This window comes from Pogoniulus pusillus, chromosome 18 (genome assembly GCF_015220805.1).
Source record: "Pogoniulus pusillus isolate bPogPus1 chromosome 18, bPogPus1.pri, whole genome shotgun sequence".
Lineage (NCBI taxonomy): Eukaryota > Metazoa > Chordata > Aves > Piciformes > Lybiidae > Pogoniulus > Pogoniulus pusillus.
In genome coordinates, this window is record NC_087281.1 from 20,481,079 (window position 1) to 20,508,501 (window position 27,423).

Here is a 27,423-nt window from a genome sequence, read left to right on the forward strand (position 1 = left end):
GCTGTCCCATGCCCTCGCTGCCACACTGCACCCCAGCACCCACTCTGTTTGCCATGCTCATGAAATCTGCCCGAGACACAGAGGAGCTCTGCTAAGTACAATTAAGAGCCAATAATGTTTGTGGAGTTGGTTTTTTTCCCAAATGGAGACTGTTTTTCAAATACCATGGTGGCAATGCATAACAATCTAACATGAAACTCAGGGCAACACTATAGCTCACAAAACACATAGCTGTTGTAGGCAGCAGATACATCTATTCACCAGGATAAACTAACTTTCAGTGACGTGACTGGGGAAAAAAAAAGGAACATTAGAAATCATAAACTACAGGATTTGCTCACTATGAAAACTCTTAATAGTTGTGTTTGCTTGATACATGGTTCTTAGCTAAGTCCTCTCAGCTCTTTTATCATTACTATCTATATGTTCACCCCTTTCTAAAGGAGTAGTGATTTGGAAGAAACTGCCATAGGTTACAAGCTTTTCTGGAAAAGAAGTTACTCCTCCTTATTTTGTCCTACTACTCACAACATGTGCACAAACTGAAATAATTTAAAGAGGATGCTTCAAACTGTTGCCAAACCATGCAGGGACAATTCCAATAGCAGAAAGCCCAGATGAAATTACTTTGTCCCAGCAGGTGGTCAGAAACCACTCTTTCAGCTTGTGACCTCTCTTTCCCACCTCAGCAAAGTGCCTTCCTGCACCATTCACATGACCCCGATTCAAAGAGACATCCCAGCAGGCATGAATGTTAACTCAAAGCACGGCAGTCATTTTCACTTCTCCCTGCTCCAGTTTAACTCCCTTGTTCTGAGGACAGAATGCACAATACAGTAACAAAATGGCACAGTTTAAAAATACTTCAGAAGATAATGATGCAAATGTAAATCTGTGACATTGCTCTCCTGGAATGGTCTTAAATGTGATGAGCCAAATGAGTCAGAAAGACAACCACGTTATGTCTCTCTGAAGACTAAGAGGGTTGCTGGTGAGAACAGGTAGACCTGATGACTATGCAACTCACGGGTGAGAGTCTGAAGGCTTTCACATGATCAGAAAGAAGCATGCCCAAATTTCATCTAATAATGGATAGTTTTGCTCTAAATTATTCAGAGAGAAATGCATTGAAATTGTTACATTTAAATGAATGCCTTGGGGGCATTCTTCACATGAAATAGAGACATAAAGCATTTAACTCACATGAGTATTAAAGGAGAGGAGACCAGATGAAAAAAAATATATTAGGATGTGTGATGGTTTGGGTGTTCCCTACCCCCACACACCTAGGAAAATCATCCAGACTAGACTCAGCAGCTCTGGAAATTGAATGAAGCTTATATTTACAGCTTAGCACAATACAAAAGCAGATATTTACAGTATATACAGCTATAGACAGGAATATACAAGTTAAAAAGGTAATACAGAAGCACAACATCCCTCCCAGAAACCTGAGTCCCCAGGAGGGGCTCACAACCACCCTTCCATCTTCCTCCCACCCTTCTCCCTTACCCCAGATCTTGCCTTATATTCAAGGAAAGTCTGGAGGGGCAGCCAGGGGGGTTAGGAAGCAGATGGATTAGTCACATAGACAGCAGGTTAGGTTAGAGAGAGAAGCTCAGCCTAAAGCCCAGACAGAGAGCAACTCCATTATCTGTGTTTGGGTTCTTGTTCTTATACATGTCAGCAAGACTATGAGTGAAGTAGACATTACCACTGTTTCATTTTCACAGCCTCTAATCTAGTTCTTCTCACCAAAATATTCTAGCTAGCTTCACACTACCACAGGATGGCTTATTTTTCTATTTATCTGAAAGAAAGGACAAATGAAAGAGAAAACAGTAAATTTATTTAGAACAGCACGGAAAGTTCTGAGCACTTCCAGCTATGCAACTCAATCTGAGTTTTGACCTTTAAAGGGCGAGCACCAATACCTCAGCTTCACCTCTGCATCTTTAGAAATGGTACCTAACACGTCTCGTTCAGCTTCTTTTGGCCACCCAAGCATGACAAAGAGAAATGGCCTTCAAACAGTAAAAAACAACATTCCTTCAGATTTTATAATCACTTATCAGCCAATCAAAACCACTGACAGTTTCCAATAACTAAACTAGAAGTAAGACCTGTTTTTCCAATGACCAGGCAGCAAGAGGACAGATTGTCTACACCCACCCCAAAGTATCTCCATCCATGATACACCATTTGCAGAAGCAATATGGGCAACAGCATCTAATAGTAGGTTAAAAACGAAGTAAGAAAGGCAACATACTATTGTATACCTGCAAATACTGCCAGAGGGATTGTGTATTTCGGGATCAAGGTCTTTTGCAATTCTGCTGACAGATTATCACCTATTTAATTATTGAGGTCTGTACAAATTATGGAAAGACATGCAAATGTAATTAGTAAGGCTAGCGATTTAATGAACTAACAAGAAGTGCTAAAGGTAGTTAGACACTTACTCATTGCCACCAGCAACACTAGAAGCTTTCTCATTAAAAAGTTAGTTTGCAAAGATAATTCTTTTTGGGGAATGAAAAATGCATGTGGAAACCTAGTACAAGTTCAGTTATTTCTGCTCACTTTAAGTCTCATCTTTATACTAGGAAACTACTAAGCAGCTCTCTGCTTGGCTAGTCCCTTGCCTGTGAGGGCTGCACAAAGTCATGGCTCCACACCTAGCCACCAGGAAGAGGGATTAACACACTAACACAAAAGGCCAAACTATCTCACTAAGATCCATTAAAATTGACCAAAAAAAGAGAAAAGAAAAGCTCCTATGTGACAAGACTACTGTCAAGCTCCCAAAGTCCAGGCTGTAGCTAACCAGATGGGAACAATACTTTCCACATAGCCAAGCCACGAACTGGAATATTCACAATGTTAAATATATCCTGAGCAGATAAAGTAAAATTAATTGGACCATCAAGGTACCATCCCAATTCTCTGTGACTTTTTGCACTCAAGGCCACACAATTGTCCACTTCAGAGTCTTAGAAAGGATGCTCCAATTTCTCTCCTAAGTTTCCACATAACAAAACAGCCTGGGAAAAAAACTTTCTAGAGAGGAAAGTTTAATGGCAGCTACTTGATAGAAACTACTCTGCTTCTATCAGGCCAAAGCAGGCAAGACAACACAAGAACCAAGAAACTGCAGAGTGTGTTAGAGGTTGGACAATTAACACCGATTCTATGCAACTCTTTGAGTAACCATTTTGGAACATTTTTTCTCTTTTTGGTACTGGAATCATCAAACTATTCTGCAACAACGCTACTGAAGGAAACCTGACTTTGCTTCAGCACATTAATGGGCTCAAATAAACAAAGTCAAATGATATTTCCAAAGCATAATTAAGCAAAAAATTGAAGTCTATGCAAATATCCTACCTGGACAAGGCCCTGTTCAACATGATCTCCCTGGCCTTGATTTGAGAGAAGATAGGACCAGATGACCACTAGTCCCCCAGAGGTCTTCTCCTCTGATCAAGAGGTCTCCTTCAATACTGAAATATTATATGGTTCTCTGATTCATTCTGTCAAATCCACCTGGAAATCCAATGCTTTTCACACCAACAGCACACAAAATATTGTGGCACATATTTCTCTAAACAAAATGAGCACACAGTGCAGCTTGCATTATGATAATGGAGGAACTAAACAGAAAAATGTTCAATAGCATTGTCTTGTTTCAAGGTTTAACATAGTCCAGACCTTATGTGAATAACATTTTCACAAAGGTTTTGAGTTTATAATTTTCAGAATGCCTTTTTCATAACATTTTGACTTGAACATGGATAAATACCATAGAGGTTCTTTTGGAAAAGTAATTGGAACAATTCTCCAATAAGACTTCAACCTACACGGGACAAAAAAATTAGACACTTCCTTATAATAATTACAGGAATATATAAACTATTCAATTTCCAAGAGGGAAGTGGAAATACTTTGAATCTCTTTTGATAAAAGAGTTATTGAAATACCTTGCAATCAAATAAAAAGATCTTTCCCAACTGCAAAAAGAAGCAACTTGATCAACCATTATCATGAAGATTGCTTATGATCGTTTGCTTCCGATTGGTGAAATCTGTAGCTAATGCAGCTGTTGATGCACAAGAGATACTGTTTTGCTGTTCTGGCTTTCAGCACTGCACTGCAATACTGAGGAAAGCACAGAAAAAAGCAAACATACTTAGCTGCAGAACCCCTATAAACTGTGTAGTGCAGGCACACACTAAGGAGATTTGCTTTTGAGGGTAATAAAATTTACCTTACAAGACAGTAGCACAAATAAAGCAAATGACTACCAATGGCATTAGAAATGAACTGCCCTTCAGACATAGTACCACGTTTTACAGCTTTGTTTAGGAACAGTGATGCATCACAAAGTCCTAAGATTTTAATAAACCTGGAACTGTTCAAAGAGAAGAACAGAGATGCTCCAGTACATGTAAGGTAAAGTGAGCTGTGGATATAAAAGTAGTCTATACATGTAGGGACAGGAAAGAAGGACAATTTTTTCCCATGCTTCAAATTCATTACGCTACTATTGTGCCCCCTAAGTGATCACTGTAACAAGTTGTGGACATTTAGGTTGTTAAATTTTCTCTTACAGAACAGACCAACTAGTGCCAATGAAGGAAAGGGCTGCCCTGAATATCACCTATTCTCTCCTGCCAAGGGGTCAATCTAGATCTTGGTACCTAGTATAATCTCCAAATCAATGTGGTGGTGTAGTAAGTGCTAACTGCTCAGTTCTAATGCTCTCTAGTGAGAGCATCCTCTGAGGCTGTGCTGGTGACTTCAGTCCATGTGCTGGGCCACCAGCAGGATGGACAGCTTGTTCTTCCTGCCTGTGTGCAGGCATGGCCCAGATGGCGCTGGCAGAAGCTGTAGCTGCCATGGTTACTTCACAGCACTGTCACAGCAGTGCTGGCTGTGACAAGGATCACTACTATGGCTGTAACAAGGATCCCTGCAGCAGTGACAAAGATCACTGCGCTGTCCTGCTTCTGGGATGCTGGCAGAATCCAGTGTAGCTCAGCAACACTTTCTCCATAATCTCTACGGCAGACACATTTATGCAGAAGGAGCTTTTCTAGCTAACCTAGGCATTTCAGAGGATCAGGCATATCCCTCTGAGGTCCTGTAGCCAATGTTCCTAAGCTGGGTTATAGCACAGCAGCACATCGACAAAAATATGAATGAGGTCAGAGTAACATGCAAGGAAGAAAATAAGGACAGCAGAATCCTTGAATTGCAGGAGGATTTCTGTCCACCAGTTCAAGATATCTCCAGGGCTATTGCCACTGACCAAGCTCAGCAGCAGACACCAGGAGTTTGAGCATTTCTACTTCAAGGAATTTCAGTGTACTTTAGGACAGTCACTAGAGAGGCAGAGGCTTCTCAATCACAGCAAAAACTGTATGATGTATACAGGCAGTGGCTGGTAAGATATGTGGCATGCTAACAGAAGGAAGCATTCCAAAGGAAATGGCTGGATTGGTCCTGTAGCTTGTAGGACAGAGTCATTCACTGCCAATCATGCCATCAATCTGTGGAGAGTGTAACAGCTCCAGGAAACAAGTCCACTGCAAAGGTTCAGCAACTTTCTATGTATAAATGCCAAGTACATCTGCATGTTTCTACAATGCAGCTAACATAACCTCCTGCTCAACAGGATGACAGACAGTGGAAAGGAGTGATCTACAACTTCCAACCCAAAGGTGTTACTCAAAGAGGCAAAAAATACACAGCTGGTGTAGTATGGTATTCAAACTTACATCGTTCTCCACACATGCTTAAGAACACCATTGACAGTCCCTCATCAAAGAACACATTTTTGAGTGAATAAAGACTTTTCACTTTCATCTGGGGGAAAATGCACAATATTTAGAAACTGTTGCAGTACAAAAAATGAAGAAAAGTAACAACAGTGACAACAACAAAAAGCCACTGCACAGAAGAAAGCTGAAAGGCTGAGGATGTCCTGGATTCTTTTCAACAGGCAGGCACACTTCATGCTGCTCTAACTGTGCTAAGATGCTTGCTTGCAAACTCAGCAAGTCCATTGCCATCAACACAAACCCAAAGTTTGCATAATAAGCTTTGATGCAAATGCTTTGCTCTGATCCTTAATTAGTGAAAAGGAAAAGCATCTTACAGCAGCAAAGAAAATCTCTCTGCAGCCGATCACAGTGATGAGTCTTAAGCAAAACATAAATGTTTACCCCCTTTCAATACTTTGCCATGTTTAACTCTTAGTACTTGATCTAAACCAAACAAACATTAGTAGGTACAAGGCCAGGGCTGCCTTGAGACCAAAATCAAGAGCTCACGGAGGCCTGGAACACAAACCCTATGAGGAGAGGGATGAGGGAGCTGGAGGTGTTTAGCCTGGAGAAGAGGAGGCTCAGGGCTGACCTCATTGCTGTCTACAACTACCTGAAGGGACATTGTAGCCAGGTGGGGGTTGGTCTCTTTTCCCAGACAACCAGCAACAGAACAAGGGGACACAGTCTCAAGTTGTGCCAGGGGAAGTCTAGGCTGGATGTTAGGAGGAAGTTCTTCACAGAGAGAGTGATTGGCATTGGAATGGGCTGCCCAGGGAGGTGGTGGAGGCACCGTCCCTGGAGGTGTTCAAGAAAAGCCTGGATGAGGCACTTAGTGCCATGGTCTGGTTGACTGGCTAGGGCTGGGTGCTAGGTTGGACTGGATGAGCTTGGAGGTCTCTTCCAAGTTGGCTGGTTCTATGATTCTATGCATCATAATGTTTGCTTTTTTCTTTTGGTAGACGTTAAGCATAATGGTTAATTTAAACTACATTGCTACTGTCTAGCTAAAATTATTCATAAAGAACTATTAAATAATGGTTTAACATTTGACTACCTAAACACCTGAAATCTTGCTGAGAGTTAGATTTTGGGGTTTTCTGAGAAAGCAAGATGCCATCAGAGGAATTCTTCTTTCAATGCCAGAGAAGTTTCAAGGTGTTTAATTTTTAAATACATTACAAGAGAATTTGACTGAGTTCATTTTTAAAAGTTCAGCCCAAATCAACTCCCTGTGGTAGCAATGAGGGTTTCTGAGGAAAAGAATTTTAAATCCATGAAGTGCTGATTAGTGGGTTTAACAGTTTTGGGGATATTAAAGGCAGATAACAAAGTGAATGAAGGAAAAACAAACCAGGAGGAAAGAAGTTTTTTGTTCTTTAGCTCCTTGAAAGACCTTTCCTTGAAATCACTGAGCCTCCCAGCTATGATCCCATCTGATGGCCATCTTTAAAGATGGTTCAGTTACAGCATTAATGAAAATTAATCACACTACTTCAAAATACCCAGACATGTACTCATTCATTTCTAGGGCTCCAATGCTTGTGTTCAAATGCACTGCTGAGATAGTGCTGACTCTTTGGTATTGTGCCTGTTATCAGAACTCCTTAGGAAGAGGAACTTAAACACTCATGGGCCAAAATGCTGCCAAGTGCAGAGCAGAGGAAAAGAGAAGGCTCACTTTCACAGCACTTCAAAGATTCCCTATCACCCAGACATGGGAAAGGAACACACGAAGGCACTAGTTTCCCAAAATATCCATTTGTTTCCTCATCAAACTAGAAATTGGAGATTTGTTGGGAGTGCAGATTGAGCAGATTATACCAAGGCTTGATTTACTTCCTAGCTGATGCAGATGAGCTCCATCCTCATCCTACAGGGATGGAGTAACTTCTACCAAACTGGTAGAAAGGTGAGACAGGAATCCTATAAATGTCACCTCAGATTAGCAGATCAGAAATAGAAAATGAAAACAGATGTATGAAATAATCTTTCCTAAAGATCAAATCCCAAACAGCAGCTTGTGAGGAACATGTTACCTTCTGTTTCCATGTGCTGTACTACAAAACTGCTGTACACAGTGTTTTGCCCCACTATCTTACAATCACTACAGGAATCAAAATCCATTTGGAGAGTTACAGGAAATTCTGAGCCTTGTGCAAACAAGCAAGTTCAAGCATTACCATAAATTACTATAATACATAAACACAATTAGAGTTTGGAAGTTAAAGAACTAAAGTAAGAGTGCTATCTGGCCAGAGAAACTGATTAAAGACAAAGGAGATAGAAAGGAAGATTAGAGCTAATTAAAAGAAAGCAACTCCTCCAATTCTAAGGCTGAATCAGCATTAAAAACAGAAAAATGTTTGCTATTTAAATTCAAGTCACTATATTTAAATGAAGTGTATCTTACTGAGCATTTAACAGCCATCTTTGAGTAAAGACCACAGATTATTAGGTACAGACAAATACCTTACACCGCATGTGATGCCAGTCCTTGCATTTGTTTTTTTTCCCATCACCCATAGTCTGTATATTTCATAATGAAGTCATAATCTTGCTTCTCATGGGTTCCTTTCAAACATTTGAAAGAATGGGAAAATGTCTAATCTCTAGATAAAAGAACTTTTGAGGGGAAAAAAACATAAAGCAAATAAATCCCCCCCCCAACTTTCTAAAAGAATTTTAAACATCTTAAAAATGCATTGCCTTCAAAATCAATCTTTTTTTTCCAAAAGAAGCATAACAGAGGAAGTTGAAATGTGGAACAGTTTTGGAGAGTGTTCTGAAGTATGTAATGTCTCAGACTTCTGTTAAAATCTCAGCCACTATGGCAGTGTTGTGGTAGGCCTGATAGGTCCAAAACAGACTTATACAAGTCCTGCTTTGCCTAGGCATGTTGTTCTGCTCCACCAGAGAGGCAAACACAGGAAATGGACACAAAACCTGGAGCCACTGAGTCTGTGGTGTAAGGCACACACTTAGCTTGTGCCTGCCTAGTGCAAGGCCTGTGCTTTGCCCAAATCAGGGACAAGTGAGCCTGTGGCTTTGCCTAATGTGGTAAGGTTTGGCTAACTGCCATCCTGAGTGGCTATTCTGTGTCCAAAAGGCAACTAAACTCGGCCCACGTTGATAAAAGGAGAAAGGCAGGTGAACAACCTGCTTTTGCTTCCCTGCTCTGTGCCTGCTCTCTCTGCTGTGCCCAACCCTGCTGCTCTTGCACACTGCCTTAGTGCTTGCCTGGGAAATTCCACTGCCGCCAGTTACCAGGTGCAAACCCTGGATGTCTGCACACGATCAGCCTGTGTGGCCAGTGTGACTGTGCTGAGACTGCACCACATCTGCCTCTGCACCTGAAGGTCCTGCCCAGAATCCCTGGACATATGCACAGACCATAGAATCACAGAATCAACCAGGTTGGAAGAGACCTCCAAGATCATCCAGGCCAAATTAGCACCCAGCCCTAGCCAGTCAACCAGACCATGGCACTAAGTGCCTCATCCAGGATTTTCTGGAACACCTCCAGGGATGGTGACTCCACCACCTCCCTGAGCAGTCCATTCCAATGCCAATCACTCTCTCTGGCAACAACTTCCTCCTAACATCCAGCCTAGACTTCCCCCAGCACAACTTGAGATTGTGTCCCCTTGAAACTGCAACCACATTGCTTTTTAATAGTCATGCTTCCATCAATTAAGTTAAATGGAAATTAATACTAAGTGCTTAAAATAAACAGTCTCTAGGATTAACCCCAAATTTGAACAGAAGACAACAGTCATAATAACTCATATTGGCAGTAGCCTCAGTCAGTCACTTTGAACAATTCAAGTGCAAAAAAAACCCAAAGTGAGCCTGGTTTCCTTTCTGTATTCCAGAGACAATCATCTCTGGCATCAACAGACTGACTCTGGACTTCACATTGATTTATTTTTTGGATGACATACGTAGTCAAACTGAACTCCTACATATTTCTGCTAAATAAGTAACTGCCTCTTAGGTACTAGCAAATGATGACAATGGTCTGCAAAGAACTGGGTAAAGAGAAGCAGTGTCTTAAAAGTATTTACCAAGTGCAGCTGTGAATTTATAACTGTCAATAAAATTGCTGAGGTTTTTATATGCACATTAACAGCACGCTTCATTGTAAAATGGGATTCTTAATTCTTTTCACAGATCATTAAATCATATTTAATTTTATTTTAAAACTAGTCTTTGATCAGCTACTGACAGGTTCCCTCCCTATCAAAACCACTGTTTCCTGGGTACTTTGTAGACTTCAGCAACAAGGTAACTGCAGGAGAATTTTCTGAAGGCAAGATATAAAATAATACAGTGAGACTATACATTTGTTGCTCCTCATTTCCTCCAGGCATGACTCCAGGAGACTAATGTGTTTTCTTTTAAACACCAGTGAGATGCATTTAAAAAGGAAGGTAAGTCACAAGCAGGAGATGATGCAGGACAGAGCTTCAGGTTCCTTTAGCTGCTTGGGAAAATGGCTTTCATTTACTGGATGCTTTATGAGAGGCCACCTTACACATTGTGAGGATGCCACAATTAATTTGTGAAGTGGTTTGCAAGCTTCTGTTAGGACTTACTTAGGAAACCAGCAATATCTAGGCCTCCAGTACACCTCTGAAACGTTTCTCAGTTCCCAAATTTCATTGGGCACTAACTTGTTATCCTTGCTTACATTTCAACTTAACCCTCAAAAGTAACATGGAATAAATTGGGCAAAACCTGGCCCCTTGAATTTATCTTGCTCCTTGGGAGATTAATAAAACTATGTGACAATTGGAGTGCAAACTAGAAACCAGATAGGGCATTAGGGCAGCACAAAAGCTATGAGTATCTAACCCATGACTGCAGATAAAAAAAAAAGGAAAGAAAACAAACACAGCCAAAAAAAAAATATCATTAGGCAATATATGACTTGCATGTACTTTATATTATTAGCTAAATAGTTCTACATAAACATGAGATTTCCTTTTGGTAGGAATTGGGCTGCATTCTCTTTATCAGAAGTCTGTAAGAGGCAAGACCAGCATGCTAGCAGTATGTAAATTCTATCACCTAACAGTATTCTGGGCTAAAGACTTCTTCTAATTTGGCATGTAGCTACACAAAGAACAAATAAACAATAATAAACAATAAAGCTCAAAGAGCTCCAGCACTGGAACTTGCAACTCTGCATTACCACAGGGTCAAAAGCACAGATGAAAAAGAAGAACAAATCATAGCCAGATGCTCCAGGGCCAGCAGCATCCACTGAGGACACTGCTTCCTGCACTGCCGAAGGGGAAGGTTAGGTTCCTGGCCAAGGGCATGAGGGAGCCTGGGCCAGCCTGGCCAAAGAGCCTGATGGCACACTTATCCATCTATTACTCTGTTGCATGTTTACCAGTCTGCTGCCCAGCACCCACCCCTCTGCTCCCAGGGCTGGCAAGAATATGCGCACCCAGACCAAGAGAGTTTTTGAAACATGGCCTGTGAAGGCTTGGCTTGCACCACTTTCCTCCTACCCAACTCAGATTGCTGGCACAGCAGATGAGAGATGAAGCAGCATGCGTTCAGCTTCCCAACCTTCTCCAGAGAAAATGACAGCTTGAGTGACCCATTATTATTGAACTGGTTTTTAATGAAATGCTAGTACTGCACACCACTACCCAAAGAACATATGTTGCTGCAAATGATTAATTACACTCTTGAAGACTGTAGTAAAAGGCTCTCATATTTATAATACTTTATGGCAACAATTAATTTTTTCTCTCTAATTATCAGAGATGGAGCAATGTGCCCTTCATTTGCTTTTCTTTTTCCTTCCTCCCATCCCATAGCTTTGTTAACGCTAATTGTTGGTTCCGTGCAAACACCAACCTCATTTCTCTTCTTAGTTTGTAGAAGAGGAAGCCCATCAAGGTTGAAATAAAACTAAAAGAACCTCCAAATTAATCAGAAATATAAATTTCAATTTTTTTTTCCTTTCAGAAATGGCTGCATTAGGAAATTCACATGATTTTATTTTCACTACATTTCCAAAGAGAATGAATTTTAGTATTGTAAATATATCAGGGATCCATCTTTAGATGCTGAAAGGGTTAAGTAGAAATACATCACCTTTGAGAAGTGCTGAGCATCTACAACAGAGCACTGAAAATCAGTGGCAGTGTACATGCACAAAAGTACTGGAAATTCAAATCCTACATATGCTAACTTCATGAAGCTACATATATTCTGATACCATCCACACTGATGGTAACAGTGACAAGTATGGATAGCTCTGTGTTTTAAATGGAACTCTACACAAATATCAATGGCACTGATACTAGGGAAATGGCTTTGATTTTCTGTGCTGGACCATGAGCAAGTTTGAAACCATAGTTACTGAATTTCTGCAGCAGCATGAGCCAAAACCATTAGCCAGCAGCTCCTAATTGCTGAAGGAAGATCATTCACACTGATGTGAAGTTTTATATTGATAAAATGTAACAAAACCCCTTTTAAATTTTCACTAATTTTAATACACTGCAAAAGACTTCAAGGAGCATTGCACATTGCCATTATCATAGAACAAAGAATGTTATTGTGTAAAGAAATGAGGAAAGCATGCACACACACACACATATATCAAGCTGACCTTTCTGAACAGTACTTTATAGCCTGTATTAGTTTGTTGGTTTTTTTTTTCCCAAAACCAAACTATTACCAAAGCTTTATATTATACAGATGAAAAATGACCAAATCAGTAACAGGAAGAAAAAAAAAAGTGCTAGTTTGAAGCTAACTAGAATGTTTTGGTAAGAAGGACTAGATCACAGGCTGTGAAAGGGAAACAATGGTGATGCCTACTTCCCTCATAGGCTTGCTGAGATGTATAAGAACAAGAACATAAACATAGATAAGGTATTTGAGTTTGGGCACTGTCTGAGCTCTGGGCTGCATTTTGCTCTCTAACCTCACCCTTCATCTCTCTGATTAATTCACCTGCTTTCTAACCCCCCTGGCTGACCCTCCATTCTTCCTTGGGGCACAAGGCAATGTCTGGGGTAAGGTAGAGGGGTGGGAGAAAGTGGAAGGGCAGTTGGGAGCTCCTCCTGGGGATTCAGGTTCCTGGGAGGGCTGTTGTGTTTCTGTATTACCTACAACCTCGTATATTTCTGTCTATAACTGTATACACTGTAAATATCTGCTTGTATATTGTGCTAAGCTGTAAATAATAAGCTTCATCCAATTTCCAGAGCTGGCTGAGTCTAGTCTGAGTGGTTCCCAAAGTGTGGGGGGGCAGGGAACACCCAAACCATCACACAAAGCTTTAAGAATAATAATCTATATACTCCTAAATATATTTACGCCTTCCCTAAATGAAGAGATAAACAGTCACACTCAATGAGTAGATATGATTAATATCCATATTACAAGACAGATTACCAGTTTCAGGAAAAGGCAATTATTTCAGGCATTCTTAAAATTATTTTCACTTTTGCAGCAGGTTCATGGATCTCTTATTTTAGCTGCTGAAGCACAATTGTGACACCTGGCTTAGCAGACGGTTGTGCATGCACTGCAGAGCTACAGGCGCTGGCTTGCCTCGCTAATTCGCACGTGAGGATGCTGCTGGTTGGAAGAAGCCAGTCTGATCAAGACAATTTCTTTTATCATTTACCACTACAGCCAAAGCACTTAAAATGCCATCTATTTGCTGCCATCTACAACTCCATGTCAGGGTAACAGTGGAGAAGTGCAGACACCTATGGTAAATACTCTTGCCTTTGCAAGCCTGAAGAGAGAATGCAAGCCTCATTTTGGGGGAAAATTAGCATGGTGAGTTCTGCTGTTTCATCCCTCTAAGCACAATTCACACATGAAATTGCGTGTCCTCAAGAATGAGAAGTGTAATGATGCTTTATTGCTTGAGAAAGCCACATGCCCCCAGAGAATGTGTGTCATCATACGCCATGAGTTAGGCTGGTGGAGCTGGCTCTAGGCTCTAATAAAAGAGGTGGGAAAGAGAAGCTGAAAAGAACAGTGTGATAAAAGATGCTTTTGTTATACGTTGAGACAAATTTGTATCAAAATGTGTTCACAGTTAGAATTTCTTCTAGAACTGGGAAATCTGCCAGTAGGAATAGCATGATTGTACTTTCCAGTGCTACTATAATTCTTATTCCTTTCAAAGGAAGCTGAAAAAAAATTGCCAAGTTATTTCATTAGGAAATGCAGCTAATTTACAGGCAGAGTAATTTTTCCCCCACAAAATTGTATAATGAGCTTTAAACTCACTAAATAAAGGATCTCTTCTCTGAGTGATTACGCTTAATTTACACAGGAATTAATGGTGACTGGACCTCCTTTCAGAACAGCTTTAAAAGAGTTGCATTACAAAAACAGCATCAACACCTTTGATAAAAGTCCTAACAGCCAATGGAGTAAAAAATACTTAGCTTTGTAACACTGTGTATATATATATATATATATATATATGTGTGTGTGTCTTTGTAAGTGTTTCTTACAGGATAAGCACATAACTGTTAAATCAGGTATCAGAATCCAGTGAACCTGTAATGCTGGTTTTACATTAAATGTTCTTTCTTAGGCATTATGTTGATAGAATGTAGAGGAAAACCTAAATAAACAGATGGATGGAAATGCCAGGGAGCAATCTTTTCATCTTTAAAACCTGCTCTCACTGCATTCCATGATAACTATTAATTTCTTACTCTTGTTTTATTATGGTGGGTTTTTTTACTAGTTAGTCATCCAAAGAATGAAACTTCAGTTTATGGATAGGCCTTGTCATATGTAGCCCTATTTTCACATAATTAACTAGTACCTAGAAAATGCCACCATTTCCAAAGTTCATGTATTATTAAATACTTAAAAACAGATATCAGAAGGCATTCCCAACAGCAACACGTTTATGGTCTAAACCAAAATTGGTCATGGTTAAACACATTGAAATGCTTGTTACCAAAAGCAGTTCTTCCTGTGGTTGTGGAAGTGAGACAGATTTGGAATCTTAGTTAAAAAACCCTCCTTTTTTTCCTTTGGGGTGTAGGAAGTCCTAGTTACCTTTTCAATACACCACAGAAGAATTACAATATTTCAAGTCTGAAAGGGACCATTAAATGATATAGCCTGTCCTCTGGGTGCTAGGTTGGACTGGATGATCTTGGAGGTCTCTTCCAACCTGGTTGATTCTATGATCATAGTATTGATATCATAGCTCCACAGATAATAGTATTGATATCATAGCTCCACAGATAGTACAGAGTAAGTGTCATTTGTAAAAGCAATTAAAAATTGAGCTAAAATATTATGAGTGAGCAATGCAGACACCTCCCTATCACTGCATCTTCATTAATCTACGAGAAATTCAAACAATAATAGTTGTTGGGGTTTTGTTTGTTTGTTTACTCACCATTAAGTAAAAATGAATCACGGGTATGAAACCCTTGGGAACCTAGCAGAGCAACTTCGACCGTGGTCCCAGTATTCCCTCCGATCAAAACAGAGCTCAAGCAGCATTTTTAACACGTCATTACCATCTGCTGGACACGTGGGAGAATGCAGCTCAGAACAGATTAAATGGGACACCCAGAGAGCAAAAAGACTGCCAGGTCTCTCAGGAAATCCTACAAAGCCTTCTTCTCTCCATTCTTCCTTCATCTTCCACACACCCGCCCTAAACTGTCTGACCTGCCTGTGAAGTTTAGAAGACAACCAGTCTAAAGGTGTGAAAGTGGATCTGCTAACGAGTGTACAACCCAGCGCCACGCCATGAACACAGGCCAAGACTGAAGTCCTCGATGAGCATGGAGAACTCGAGCCTAGGGCTTCTCTGGCAAGCAATGCTCACGCTATCTCCTTCCCAGCGTTCTGACAGAGGAAACCCTCGCATCATGTTTCTGAAGCTAAGATAGAAAGGCTCTCTGGAGATATTTTATCATTTCTCCTCCTCTCTGGAAGCCATTTGCACACTTTGAAATCAAGTTTAACACCCTGGGGAGCTGCAGAAGAGCTACAAGACCAAAGAATTCGACGGTGACAATGGTTTTCTCTGATAGAGAAGTCTCAATTTCATCTTAGAGTAGTCCATAAGTGGGTGGAAACATCTGTCTCTGAGAGCAACTGCACATGCATAGGATGTATACATGTGATTAGATCTGATGGAGCATGTGTCTCTTGAATACAAATGTAGCAAAGTATCTGTAAAAGCACTTTTCAAATCAGACCCAGTATTTACTGAACCGACATGAATCATTTAAAATAAATGATATAACAAGCACTATCAAAGAACACAACATGAACTTACTAATAGCTACAAAATTATGAGGGATGACTTAATTGACAATATTGCCATTCAACATAAATTGGAGCTCATCATAGCTCATATAAACTCTCTGAACTAGAGAGTTAGATTACAGACAAATTTTGCATGACTGTACATAACTTTGGGTAGCAATTGTATGATATTGGTCACCTCTGGAAGAAACAGGAGGAGAAGTCCATCTGCAGTCTTCCTCCTTCCTGTCCCAGATGTGGTGCTGTACCACCAGAGTGGTGGCATATTCCAGAGGCTGGATGAGTACCTCCATGCAGAGTCCAGTCTGCTTTATGGATACTTTGCATACTGCACACTGACCTGAGACTCTAGGGAGATCTGTGCCATTATCAGTCACTATGCAGAAAAAGAAATGCACAAGAAAATCAGTTCACCTCACAACAGATGCTGTTGAACTGGGGCCCTAACAAGAACAGGAGGGAGAGACAGAGGTAATCACCTGGTAGCTTGAGTAAGCTCCAAGGCATGTTAAAAGATTTCAGCCACCATCCAGGCCAGCACATTGTTACCTGACTGCTCTAATGCTGAGATAATAGGGCCAGTATTCTGGAATCAGAAGGTAGGGAAGCCAAACAGCTGGGATCCCTTTCTAGGGAAGGAGGCACTGACAAGGCTATTGGAAAACAGACACATGCTCTCAGTCCCTCTGGAGATGGTTTCTGTCAGCAACGAGGGAAATGTACTCCTTCAAGGAGATTTTTACTTGTAACCTAGACAAGTGGACTACCATGAAGAGAGACATCCAGTACCTGAGGAAATTAGGTGTGCTGGAAGTGATTTATTATGATAAGAATGATGTGCAGTCACCCTCAGATCCAGAAGCAGTCCAGTGCACACCACCAGGGTGGCAGAGGTTCCTATGCAGTGCACCACCATCATATGCCAACTCACTGGTACTAGTGAGTTGGAAAGACAGTCAAACAAACTCTCAATTTTGGCATTAGTGCCTTGTCCTCTTGCTATATAAAATATCCTTTTTGCTCTCATCCCTTTTCCCAAGCTTTTAGAAAGCCTATTGAAAGGGATAGGACACCTTGCACACTTCCAAAATATCACCTGAATGTTCATTTTACATGTTGCAAAAAGGCAGCTAGCAAAAAGTTTTGAGAAGAACTACAAGGTATGAATCTACCAGGTTAACAACTGTTAAGGAGGCACAGTGTTCTGTTCAGCACAAAATGGCAAACCTCTAACCCAGACACCATTTGTAATCTTCACTGATGAAACTACAGTAATGAAAGTCATACAATAGTGAATGTGACAGCTGCATGTCACACAGAGATAGACTAGTATTTTATTATTATTTTAATAAACACATAATCTATCTGCTTTATCCAGATAAGACAAGAAATGGGATGCATTAGATTCATTGTAATTATTATTGACACAACCTACCTACAGTTTTTGGTGCTATATGAGAGTAAGTCTCTGCCATCTAAAGCCAACAGAAGATCTAATCTTGACTGCCTATAAAAGAGAGGTGCTACACAACTACTGCAACAAAGGAAACAGAACCAGTATTTCCATTATGTTCACTGTTTTGTCCATCTTGCCATAATCCTGATAGTGGTTGGGAAAATTCTGACCAGAATTTATATTGCTTCTGAATAAAGAAACCACAGCACCAAAGGAAAGCCAGCAAAGATAAACAGTGCATGAAATGTTATGGTGAAAGGCCAGGTGATCATGGCTGCTTCTTGCTTCCAGTGGACACAAGGACAAACTTTTCTTTTCCACATTATCACAGTCAGGAAGCCTGTCTAGGGAAGACACATCCCAAACCAGATACGGTGCCAATCTCAAACCACAGATTAATGGAGGGTGATCTTTTTGTTAAGGCTATCTTTAATTCACAGGCTCACCAGAAGAGGAGGTAATAAACAATTTTAGAGAGGACAAATCTTCATTAGTTTCTTTGAAGAATGATTATTCTTTCACCCTTTATACCCCCTCATTATTACACTTAAATAAGCCTCCCTTGCTGCTACTTCCAAAGTGTTCCTGAAAGGGCATTTTACATGAGCCTTTCTTAAGTCTCCATATTTCTACAGCCCTAGAATCAATATGCAGAATACATGCTACAAGTTTCTGGGACTATAACACCCTAAGACATGCTTCAGCAGTATGTCCTGCATATATGATATACTCTGTTTCTGTTGGAAGTTGGAAAATACACTAGAAAATATGTTCAAACTTAGGAAAATGCATTGAAAGTTAAGTACAACATATTAACACCACCCTACCCCAAAAGTACATGTCCAAGTCAGTTTGCACCACAGTTAGTTTTCTTACTTCTGCTGTTCAGAGGCAACCTTTCAGCCACAAAGTGCTGCCAGTGCTTTAAACTGGGACAGCCAGAGCATGGTCAGCAGGTCCACCTAGATTTCTTAATCCCAGGCCTAACAGGAGGCATTTGAGCTAGGAAAACACCTCATGAAATCCTTCCCTGCAGCTGAACCATGAGCAGAATCTCTGTCAGGAAATGCTGTAAATCCCAGAGCCATTTCTCCATGCCTGACCAGACCGAACAAATAAAAAAGCATCCATTCATTGCTCTTATTGGACCTGTAACCTGCCCTCAGAAGACTAAATTATGGAAACACAGTGATGTAACCAACTTAGCACATAACATGGAACAGGGATGCGAGTTATAATGGCATCTCAAATGGCAGAAGGAATTCAGGGTTAACCTCTGCATAGAAGATGTAACTCCATGTCCAGATTTGGGTCTAGACAGTTCTAGCAGGCACATCTTAAGTCCTTGTCAGCCTGTGTTCAAATGTGTCTGCACATCATCCTCACTACTGCATGTGCCTGCACAAGCATACATTAGAAAAGTCCTTGGGAAGAAAATTACAATTCATGTAGAACAATAATCCTCTGGCAAAGTATTTTACAAAAGATGGCAGAAGAAGTAAACCTCTGGAGAAGACATCATAGGAAACAGAGAAAACATAATCAAAGGAAATCAGCTAATTAAGGCACGGGTATAACAAACACATTTGAATGACTAGACTCTAAAATAAACATAGATTAGATCATAAACTTACAGGTGTTGTTGAGGTACAGTAAAGATGAAAGGAAAAGCCTCTGTGATTAAGTGCGACTGTGTCGTGTGTATCATTGAAGAGAACAATATGAATTCAAAGTAAAAATGCTCCAGGACAAAAAAACCCAGGTCCTATGATAAGAAGAAAGGAGAAAATATTACAACAAACCAAAATGAAATAAGGAGGGGAAAAAGACAAAAAGGCAAGTTAATAATTGTATGAAGTCTACAAAGTCTTCCACAAAGTTAAACCACAGTTCTACAAAGGAAGCACAATGACTTTCTGAGCTCAAACAGCATCTGTGCCAATGCTGAGAGCCTATCAACTTTTAACACAAGAAAAAATGTGCCATGTACACTCACAACATTTCAAACGCTGTAGTGCAAAGCTGTAACATCTTTCACAGTATATTAACAGTATAACTGCCTTTTCAGGGGCTAGGGAGTAAAAAATGCTAAAAAATAGCAGGCAGATTTTAAAGTTTGCTTAGACAGCAGCTAAGTGCTGTAATAACACTTTAAACTAATGAGGTGAGTGATGCATGCTAGAAAAATGAGATTTAGTTTAGAATATTCATGCACCAACTGAGGATGATGAGCCTTGTCAGAGCTCTAACAGTGACCTGTAACATATTTTCACCATTCTGTGCAAGTAGGGTCTCTTCACCCTACTCTTTCCCAGCTGAATAAGTGTGACAACACTGGCAGCTTTTAAGAAGCACACCGAGATCTATTAATTAGACTAGATAAAAAAAGAACTAAGCATTAATAGTATTTTCATCAAGCCAAAGACAGAATAAGAAGTGTCTGAGAAATATCCTGTAGCTAAAAAAGTTAAAGGGGCACTAATGTTTACAGGCCACATTTGTGTGTGAGATTTCCATTTAGTTATAAACAACTTTGAAAATTACCATAGCTGAAAAAAAAGTTGAGAATATAAAAGAAGCCTCAGATGTTTATTGTGCTTAAAGTAAACTTTGTTTGCTCAACTTCCTTGCAATATTGCCTTAAGTATTGATATTTACTTCATCCTGAAACAAATGACTAATACTTTGAAGAGAAAAACATTTTAAACTCATAACATCTGCAAAGAATCTGAGCACAGACAGCATCTGAAACAGATTTTGTTGTACAAGTAACTTCTTAGTTCATGTATTCTCTTTAAAGAGCAAAATGTGAGTTTAAATTTGGTTTTGCCAAGTAAAAAAATAGACTTACCTTAAATTGGTGACTGACAGGTGCTAAGTGCTACTTACCTGCAAAACAAACCAAACAGAGAGTTATTTAACAGGAGAGTCAACTGCATAGGACAGTGCATACAATGCAGGTGGCTTGGTGGGGAGTCATTCCTGTATCTAAATACTGGAGTTAGATAGAAGAATGGGTTGAGCCAAGGATTTAGCAGAAAGGAAACTCTAATTATAAATACCAGGTTGAATGCTGTGATGGGCTGTGCAAAGCTCAGTCTCAGTAAAAATGTCTTATGACTGTAACTCTGCTGTCCCCAAGGTGATGGTGAGAGTGCTGAGATAAAAGTCTGTTTGCTCTGACTCTCAGAATTGTTTCTTTCCTGCTTAAGATGAGCCTCTGTAACATGGGATACAGGCTCCTCATAAGGTGCAATCTCCAGCACACTCCTCTTCCAGACCAACTTCACAGGAGAAACTCCACTGAGACACCGCACACACTCATTGAGAGCTGAGTAAGAGTGCTCCCATTACTGGATCTCACATTGCCCTGTCTTGGCATCAGTTTTCTTTCAAAACTTGTTTCCTTCTTAAAATTACACATGTAGCATCTGTTGCTACCTTGGTTTCTATCAAAGGTGACAAATATAGAATCATAGAATGCATCAGTTTGGAAGGTCATCTTGTCCAACTCCCCAGCATTGAGCAGGGGCATCTTTAACCTCATCAGATTGCACAGAGCCCCATCAAGTTTGACCCTGAATGTGTCTGGGGATGGAGCCTCTACCACCTCTCAGGGCAATTTGTTAACAGCATTTCACTACCCCCACTGTAAAGAACTTCCTCCAACTTAAATCTAGTTTAAAACCATTGCTTCTTGTCCTGTTGATATATGCCCTTGTAAATATCCTCTGTTACAATCCACCATGGCAATGATGTATTTTGCTTTGAAGATTTAGAATAAAAAAATCGAATAAAACTTGTGAAAAAGACAATTTCTATTTGGGGGATAAACACAAATAAATGAAAGTCATTGGGATAATGACAGAAGAAAGAGTGGAGCCTTAGATGGCAAGACATTCTCCCTGATAGGTTTGGGATTGACCATGTCAGAATTCCTGTTAAATGCATTTTATCTCAGCTCAAAATTTGAAACACTTCTTACATGCAGTTGCAATAAGAAAAAGCTCCTAAGTATATTCTTCTTTTAAGCCCTGTTTGTTAATCAATCATGCTAAAAGGTACAGAAGTATAGTAATCTTTAGATTTCTGACTGTAAACCCTACAGTTATTTTTCATGTCTAGAATTCCCCTGGTGATATAAGGAGATTAATGCAATACACTCCTCACATCATTAGGACACACTATAATTACCTCTAAGGATGCCAGAAACAATTTTGACCACTGTGATAGACTGAATACTATCCAGAAGAAACAAAATCAGCACAGATTTTAAAATATGTGGGTACAAGTGCACCATAATTGATCACAATGACAAGAACTTGAAGGAAGAGCAGCCAAAGCTGGGGAGAGGATGACACCTATTTAATCTTTAAGAATGACAGCTCTGTTTGGGACAAGGAAAGGTAAGTGGAAGTTATTCAGCAAGGAAAAATCACTGTGAAGGAAGTGAAGTTGTAGGAGTAATATATTAAAAATAAATGTGGAACTTGAGGGCACTTTTATGTAAAGCAAGCCAAATACTTTGCTATGAAATGCAGCCTTTGTGCTCTTTGGAAACTACTACAAGCTAAAATTGTGGCTTTTGTACTCTTTAAAAATTATTACCATATTTTATTTTTGCTCCCCTCAAGCAAAGTCCCTCAGTAGACATAAAAATAGCTACAAATGGTAATTAGCACTCAGAAAAACATTTCACCATGCAAAACAGAAATGTATCCTGAGGAGATCAGCCTTGCTACTCCACGACAAACTCTGCCCCCAAAACCAACCATGAACTAACAGCTTCCCAAGACCTTGAGTGGTCATGTCTTCAGGGGTATAACACAGTGCTGGTGCCCACGATGCATGAGTGTACCCCTGGGGACACCCTCAAAAGGTGCCAGCAAGTGACAGAAGAGATTTGTGCAGTGCAGACAGAGAGAACCCTGTCACAGGGAGTGATAAGCCTTGCTGAATCTTCAAGAAACTTGAAAAATTTGAACTCACAAATCAGTTGCAAAGAAGAAAAAGCTGCTAGGAAAAGCTCCAATCAACACAAAGTCTGGGAACAATTTTATTTTCCCAGGAGACACAGAGCTGGTGTTTGCACAGGGTCATTACTTACAAATTAATTGTATATAATTCTGCCCAAGCTGCCCCACCTGAAGAACAGAGACTCTTCAAGTCTACACATCTTTTCCAACAAAAAGCTGACTGGTGGTTCTGCATCTGCTCCTACACCACACAAGCAATCAGGTAGACCTGATTTGGCTTCAAAACCTCCCCAGACCCATCTGTTCTTAACTCAGGTCCTGTTGTTCCCTCTTGCCCAATGGAAAAATTGAGCTTCAAGCTGGCCATGCAAACACAGCCAAGATTTGTCCTCAAGAATTTCTTCATCCAAAATCCCATTTACACAATGACAATAAAAACACACCAACAGTGCAATCCGATGCCATGTCTCTGAGGACCACTTAAGTGATTGTCTTGAATCCTACCATGCATGTTTCCCTCCAGGAAGCAGAAATATAATACTCTCAGTGATTTATAGTGAGCTGTTAAAAAGCCTTTGCCAACCTCAGGAAATAAGTAAAAGTTGTATTTTTCCTGGGTTTAGAAAGAAGGGAAAACAACACAAAGACTGTAGGTCATCTTCTTGTTTTCATTTCTATAAGCCATCTATTCATCAATTGTGTAGTTCATCACATACACACCTGACATAGCTGAATGAGACTACAAGATGCAAGGATGTGCTTTTGGCCAACAGGCTATAATTCAGTTGTCACCTGCAAGAAACATGAGTGTTTCTCTATATTCTGAACAGACACGATCAACCCACGCTGCTGCAAAGTTCTAATGAACTCACAAAGGAGGGGATCCAGACTCCTCCTGCCAACAGATCTCTAAGTAATAGCGTGATTTCTGTTGTAGGTCTGACTTAATCTGGGTAAGTTCTCATGTGCATTGCAACAATTCTTTCCAAAGATAGAAACTCAGTAAATTTGCCTTAGAAATCTTCATCTGTCCCGGGTTAGGGTGGATCCCTCCCCTGGGAGAATAAACTCTCCACAACACAGATTTGTTTTGAAAGTCAGGGAAAGATCAAACTGTGTTTCTAATAGTGTAAGTATAACAGTATAAAGAGAAATAAACTACTAGACAAAAAAATATAATAACCCTAAGGAAGATGGGGAAGGGGTCAAGCAGTGGCAAAGCAGCAATAGCAGCAGCAGCCAAAACAGCAGTGGGGAAGATAGCAGGCAGGTACAGCTCAAGCAGCAGAAGCCAGCAAGGGGAAAGAACAAGCTGTGCTTCTAGACATAAAGCTCTTGATGCTCCAATGAAATTAGATTAACTTATCCATTGTTGCCATTCTATGGCCTATCCCTGGAATGTTCACCTCTTCCCTAAGTCTGAGCTAGAAAATCAACTCAAACAGCCACAGCATCTCTTTCCGACAAAAAAGGTGTCTTCCTTCATGCTGAAAGTCATCAGTGTCAAGATGAAAGCAGGTACATGAAAGCTGCAGCACGGTTGATCACCTTGCTTTCTGCTTTTCCCACTATAGCAATGTGATGACTCGAGATCTCATTGTCAAAACCACTTCTTTCTCCAACCACCAAACGCTCGTCACTGTTACCAGCACAAAACCTATTTATGAACAGTTACAATAATAGCCACAATCATATACAAAATTACACTGCAAGAAACTGATGAAAGTTTTGTTCTGGAAGCTGGCCAATGCGTACGGTTTTATCTAACCTTTGGATAAAGCCATTCATCCTAATAAATAATTTCAGAAATCAGTGGTTGGTGGGGTTGAAAGTCACTGCATGTGCTAAAAAGTGACACCTGAAATGCAGCAGATGTGCCAATATTTTCAGTGACACCAAGTACAGTAATGCTGGGCTTTCTAGGCAAAACCTGATCCAAACCAAAACAGGGGCTCACATAACCCTGTCTGCAGTTCTGTTAATTCAGTGTAAATACCCTATGGACTCTATGGTGCAAAGATGTATCTTTAATCTAAAACCTTAGAAACACTGCTGTCACCATCAGTGGCTGATCTTGATGCAAATATCCATTGATAGTCTGCCAGACATCCCCTTTTCAAGCAGGCAGTTTCTCTTTCTTTTTCAGCAGCATAAGCCTCTCCAAATGATTGTTTATTCCATCTATCATCAGTATTGTTATTTTCTACTCTGTGCTTTTGGTTTTCAAATACTCGAAGAGAAACTATTCTATTGATAACCTCCTTAATGCTTTCTTGTTAAAAAACCAATCCTCTTAAACATCCTTGAGTATTTCCATGTTTTTTCTTGATTTGAACTCCATGTCACTCATTGTCTCTCATCTATTTGTTTATTGGTATTCCTGTATTCTGCCTACGCCCTTTTATTGTTACATCTGACACATTTAACACTGAAGTATCTTTCTGTTTCATCAATGCCCTCACATTGCTCTATTCCATTTATGGTTATAAAATACAAAACACTTAAAAAATTAAATATTAAATGCTGCAACAACTGAGAATTTCAAATCATGAGTTCAGAATCACAAATACTAGAACTAGCTGTCAGCTGGAATTCACTTTGATTCAGTGTGATGGTCTGGGTGTTCTCTGACCCCCACTCTTTGGAAATCACCCAGACTAGACTCAGCCAGCTCTGGAAATTGAATGAAGCTTATACTTACAATATACAAGCAGATATTTACAGTATATACAGTTATATACAGAAATAGACAAGGTAAAAGGTAATACAGAAACACAACAGCCCTCCCAGATGATCTTGGAGGTCTCTTCCAACCTGGTTGATTCTATGATTCTATGATAAGTGTATAAACATATGTGGGTACCCTGTGAACAAGTGTGGACAGACACGGAGGCACCTTTTGTCTTCCTTTCCCACAGTTACTTCCCCCATCAGCAGAAGGAGGGGGAGCAGAAAACAGGTCTGGGCAAGGCAGGACATATTCAGGCCTATGTTGACCTATTATGGCCTTCCATGACACAGATGCATGTCTTCTTTCCACAAACTGATGATAGAGGCTTGAATTATTTCTGCACAATTGATCACGTTTAGCCAGCATGGAATTCTGTAGTACACCAACAAAATAATAAAGCTAACACACACATACACACCTTTCACCTTAACTTCTCAAGATAAGAAGTTAACCATTCCTGAAGGCAAAGGAGCCTGGCTTGTTACAAAGTCAATACATCCTCCAGTTTCACAGGATATGGTCAGTTTGGCTACAAAGGCCATTTCTTGTGTGCAAGTGGACATCCTACAGAGACACCCTCAATAAAGATTACTTTGTGTCCAGTAAGAAACAAAATATCTGCTAGTATCTGATTTCTCAGCCCTCTCCTAGTACACTTCCAACAACTGGGAGAGCTGGTCCCCATATGCTTTCTGTGGTAATCCTAAACTGACATGAGCCTTCAATACTTTACTTGACTTTATTAAAGTCTGCTAATGTCACTTCCCTCCAGCCCTTACAAGAACTGAGATTGCACAACTCTGAATATCCCAAATACAGCTATTTGAAACCATGCTGCCAAAACAGATGTTTGTACTTCTAACATCAAGAGAAAGGATAACTAAGATTTTAAAGTAAACTAAGCACGAAGCAGGCAGCTGATGAGCATGTAAAAACAAGGTAGCAGATATACACCTTTGAAATGTAGGTGGGCTTCTATTCCTGGCAGTACAAAGTGAGTGGTATTTCCAGATGTGGGGCAGTTGACCTTCCAAAGAAAGAGATTTGCAATTTTGCAAGAGATTTGCCAGAGCAAACTGGCACCACCTAGGAAGCTGGAAGAGAGCCAGACAAATTATGTCCCAGGGTCTTTGGAGGCCTGTGTGAAAATAAAATCTGCTCACCAATTTGGTTGGAACTGCACAGGAAAAAGATGAATAAGAGAGGGTAGATGACAGCTACAGCCCTCATTGCACATGCAAAAGGGTATAAATTACAATCCCTTGAACATATAGAGGCAAGGCGAGGTCCACAATGCCTTATTATATTAAGCTACATTATGAAAATGAGTGTTTACATTGGATCATTAATGTCTGTACAAGGCCATGAACATGCAAAATGCTAAGTATCAGCACAGGCATGTGCTGCTATCAGCATGGTCTCTCAACTTTGACATGTTCATGAGTGTTGCAACAAAAAAAACCCAAACTTGATTCATAACAATTATTACCCATGAAAAGTGGTCTTTAGCATGTTGTCGCTGTACCTCATTACTAACCAGTGAAACTAAGTTCATAAATTTGATATCATCAGTAGACATTGTGATTCTGAGCAATTTATTTCTTCCAAACTAGCCAGATCAATTCACTAAGCTGTGAGGTGACATAAGTTTGTATTGCTACATTAGCCAAATTTGGCACAATGCCTTACACTGTACTGCCTGGAGAAGGAAAGGTTCTCTCTCAGCTTTCTAACATTTCTTTGAGTTGTCTTTTATTCTTTCATAACTGTAGCAGACCTTTAATCAACACAAGATTTTAGAGGAAGTGCCAAGATCTATTGCCTAAAGTGAGTACTCCAACACCCCAGAAAGTCACTTTTGTTTGAACACCAGCCAGAGCAGTGAATGTCACAATCAGAAGAAATGTATATCCTTAGTTCTGCTGGATGAAAGAATGAAAGCACAAAGCACTGAAAATAAGTCTCACCCCCATCTTCCTTTCCTCCAGATGGGCAGGTCCTTTCTTCCAGATGGGCTCTCAGCTGAGCAATACCTGCTCTTTTCCTGGATCAAAGCAAATGCTACAAACTTCTGCTGATGCACTTTCATATATCTGTCTGCCATCCCAAAAGTCCAACTATGTCTCACTG

The 27,423-nt window shown here is 40.1% G+C and overlaps 1 protein-coding gene across 3 annotated transcripts in view; it reads right to left on the bottom strand.

Moving 5' to 3' along the window:
• The window catches only part of SMYD3 (SET and MYND domain containing 3), a 308,385-nt gene that overhangs the window by 130,495 nt on the left and 150,467 nt on the right, over positions 1–27,423 (bottom strand). Inside the window, exon 2 of one of the 3 annotated variants that reach the window (XM_064158683.1) lies at positions 19,221–19,351. The exons of the other annotated variants lie outside the window; for them this stretch is intronic. The gene's annotated coding sequence lies outside the window, so the exon portion shown is untranslated. The remainder of the gene's footprint in view (positions 1–19,220; positions 19,352–27,423) is intronic. 3 annotated transcript variants of the gene reach the window in all.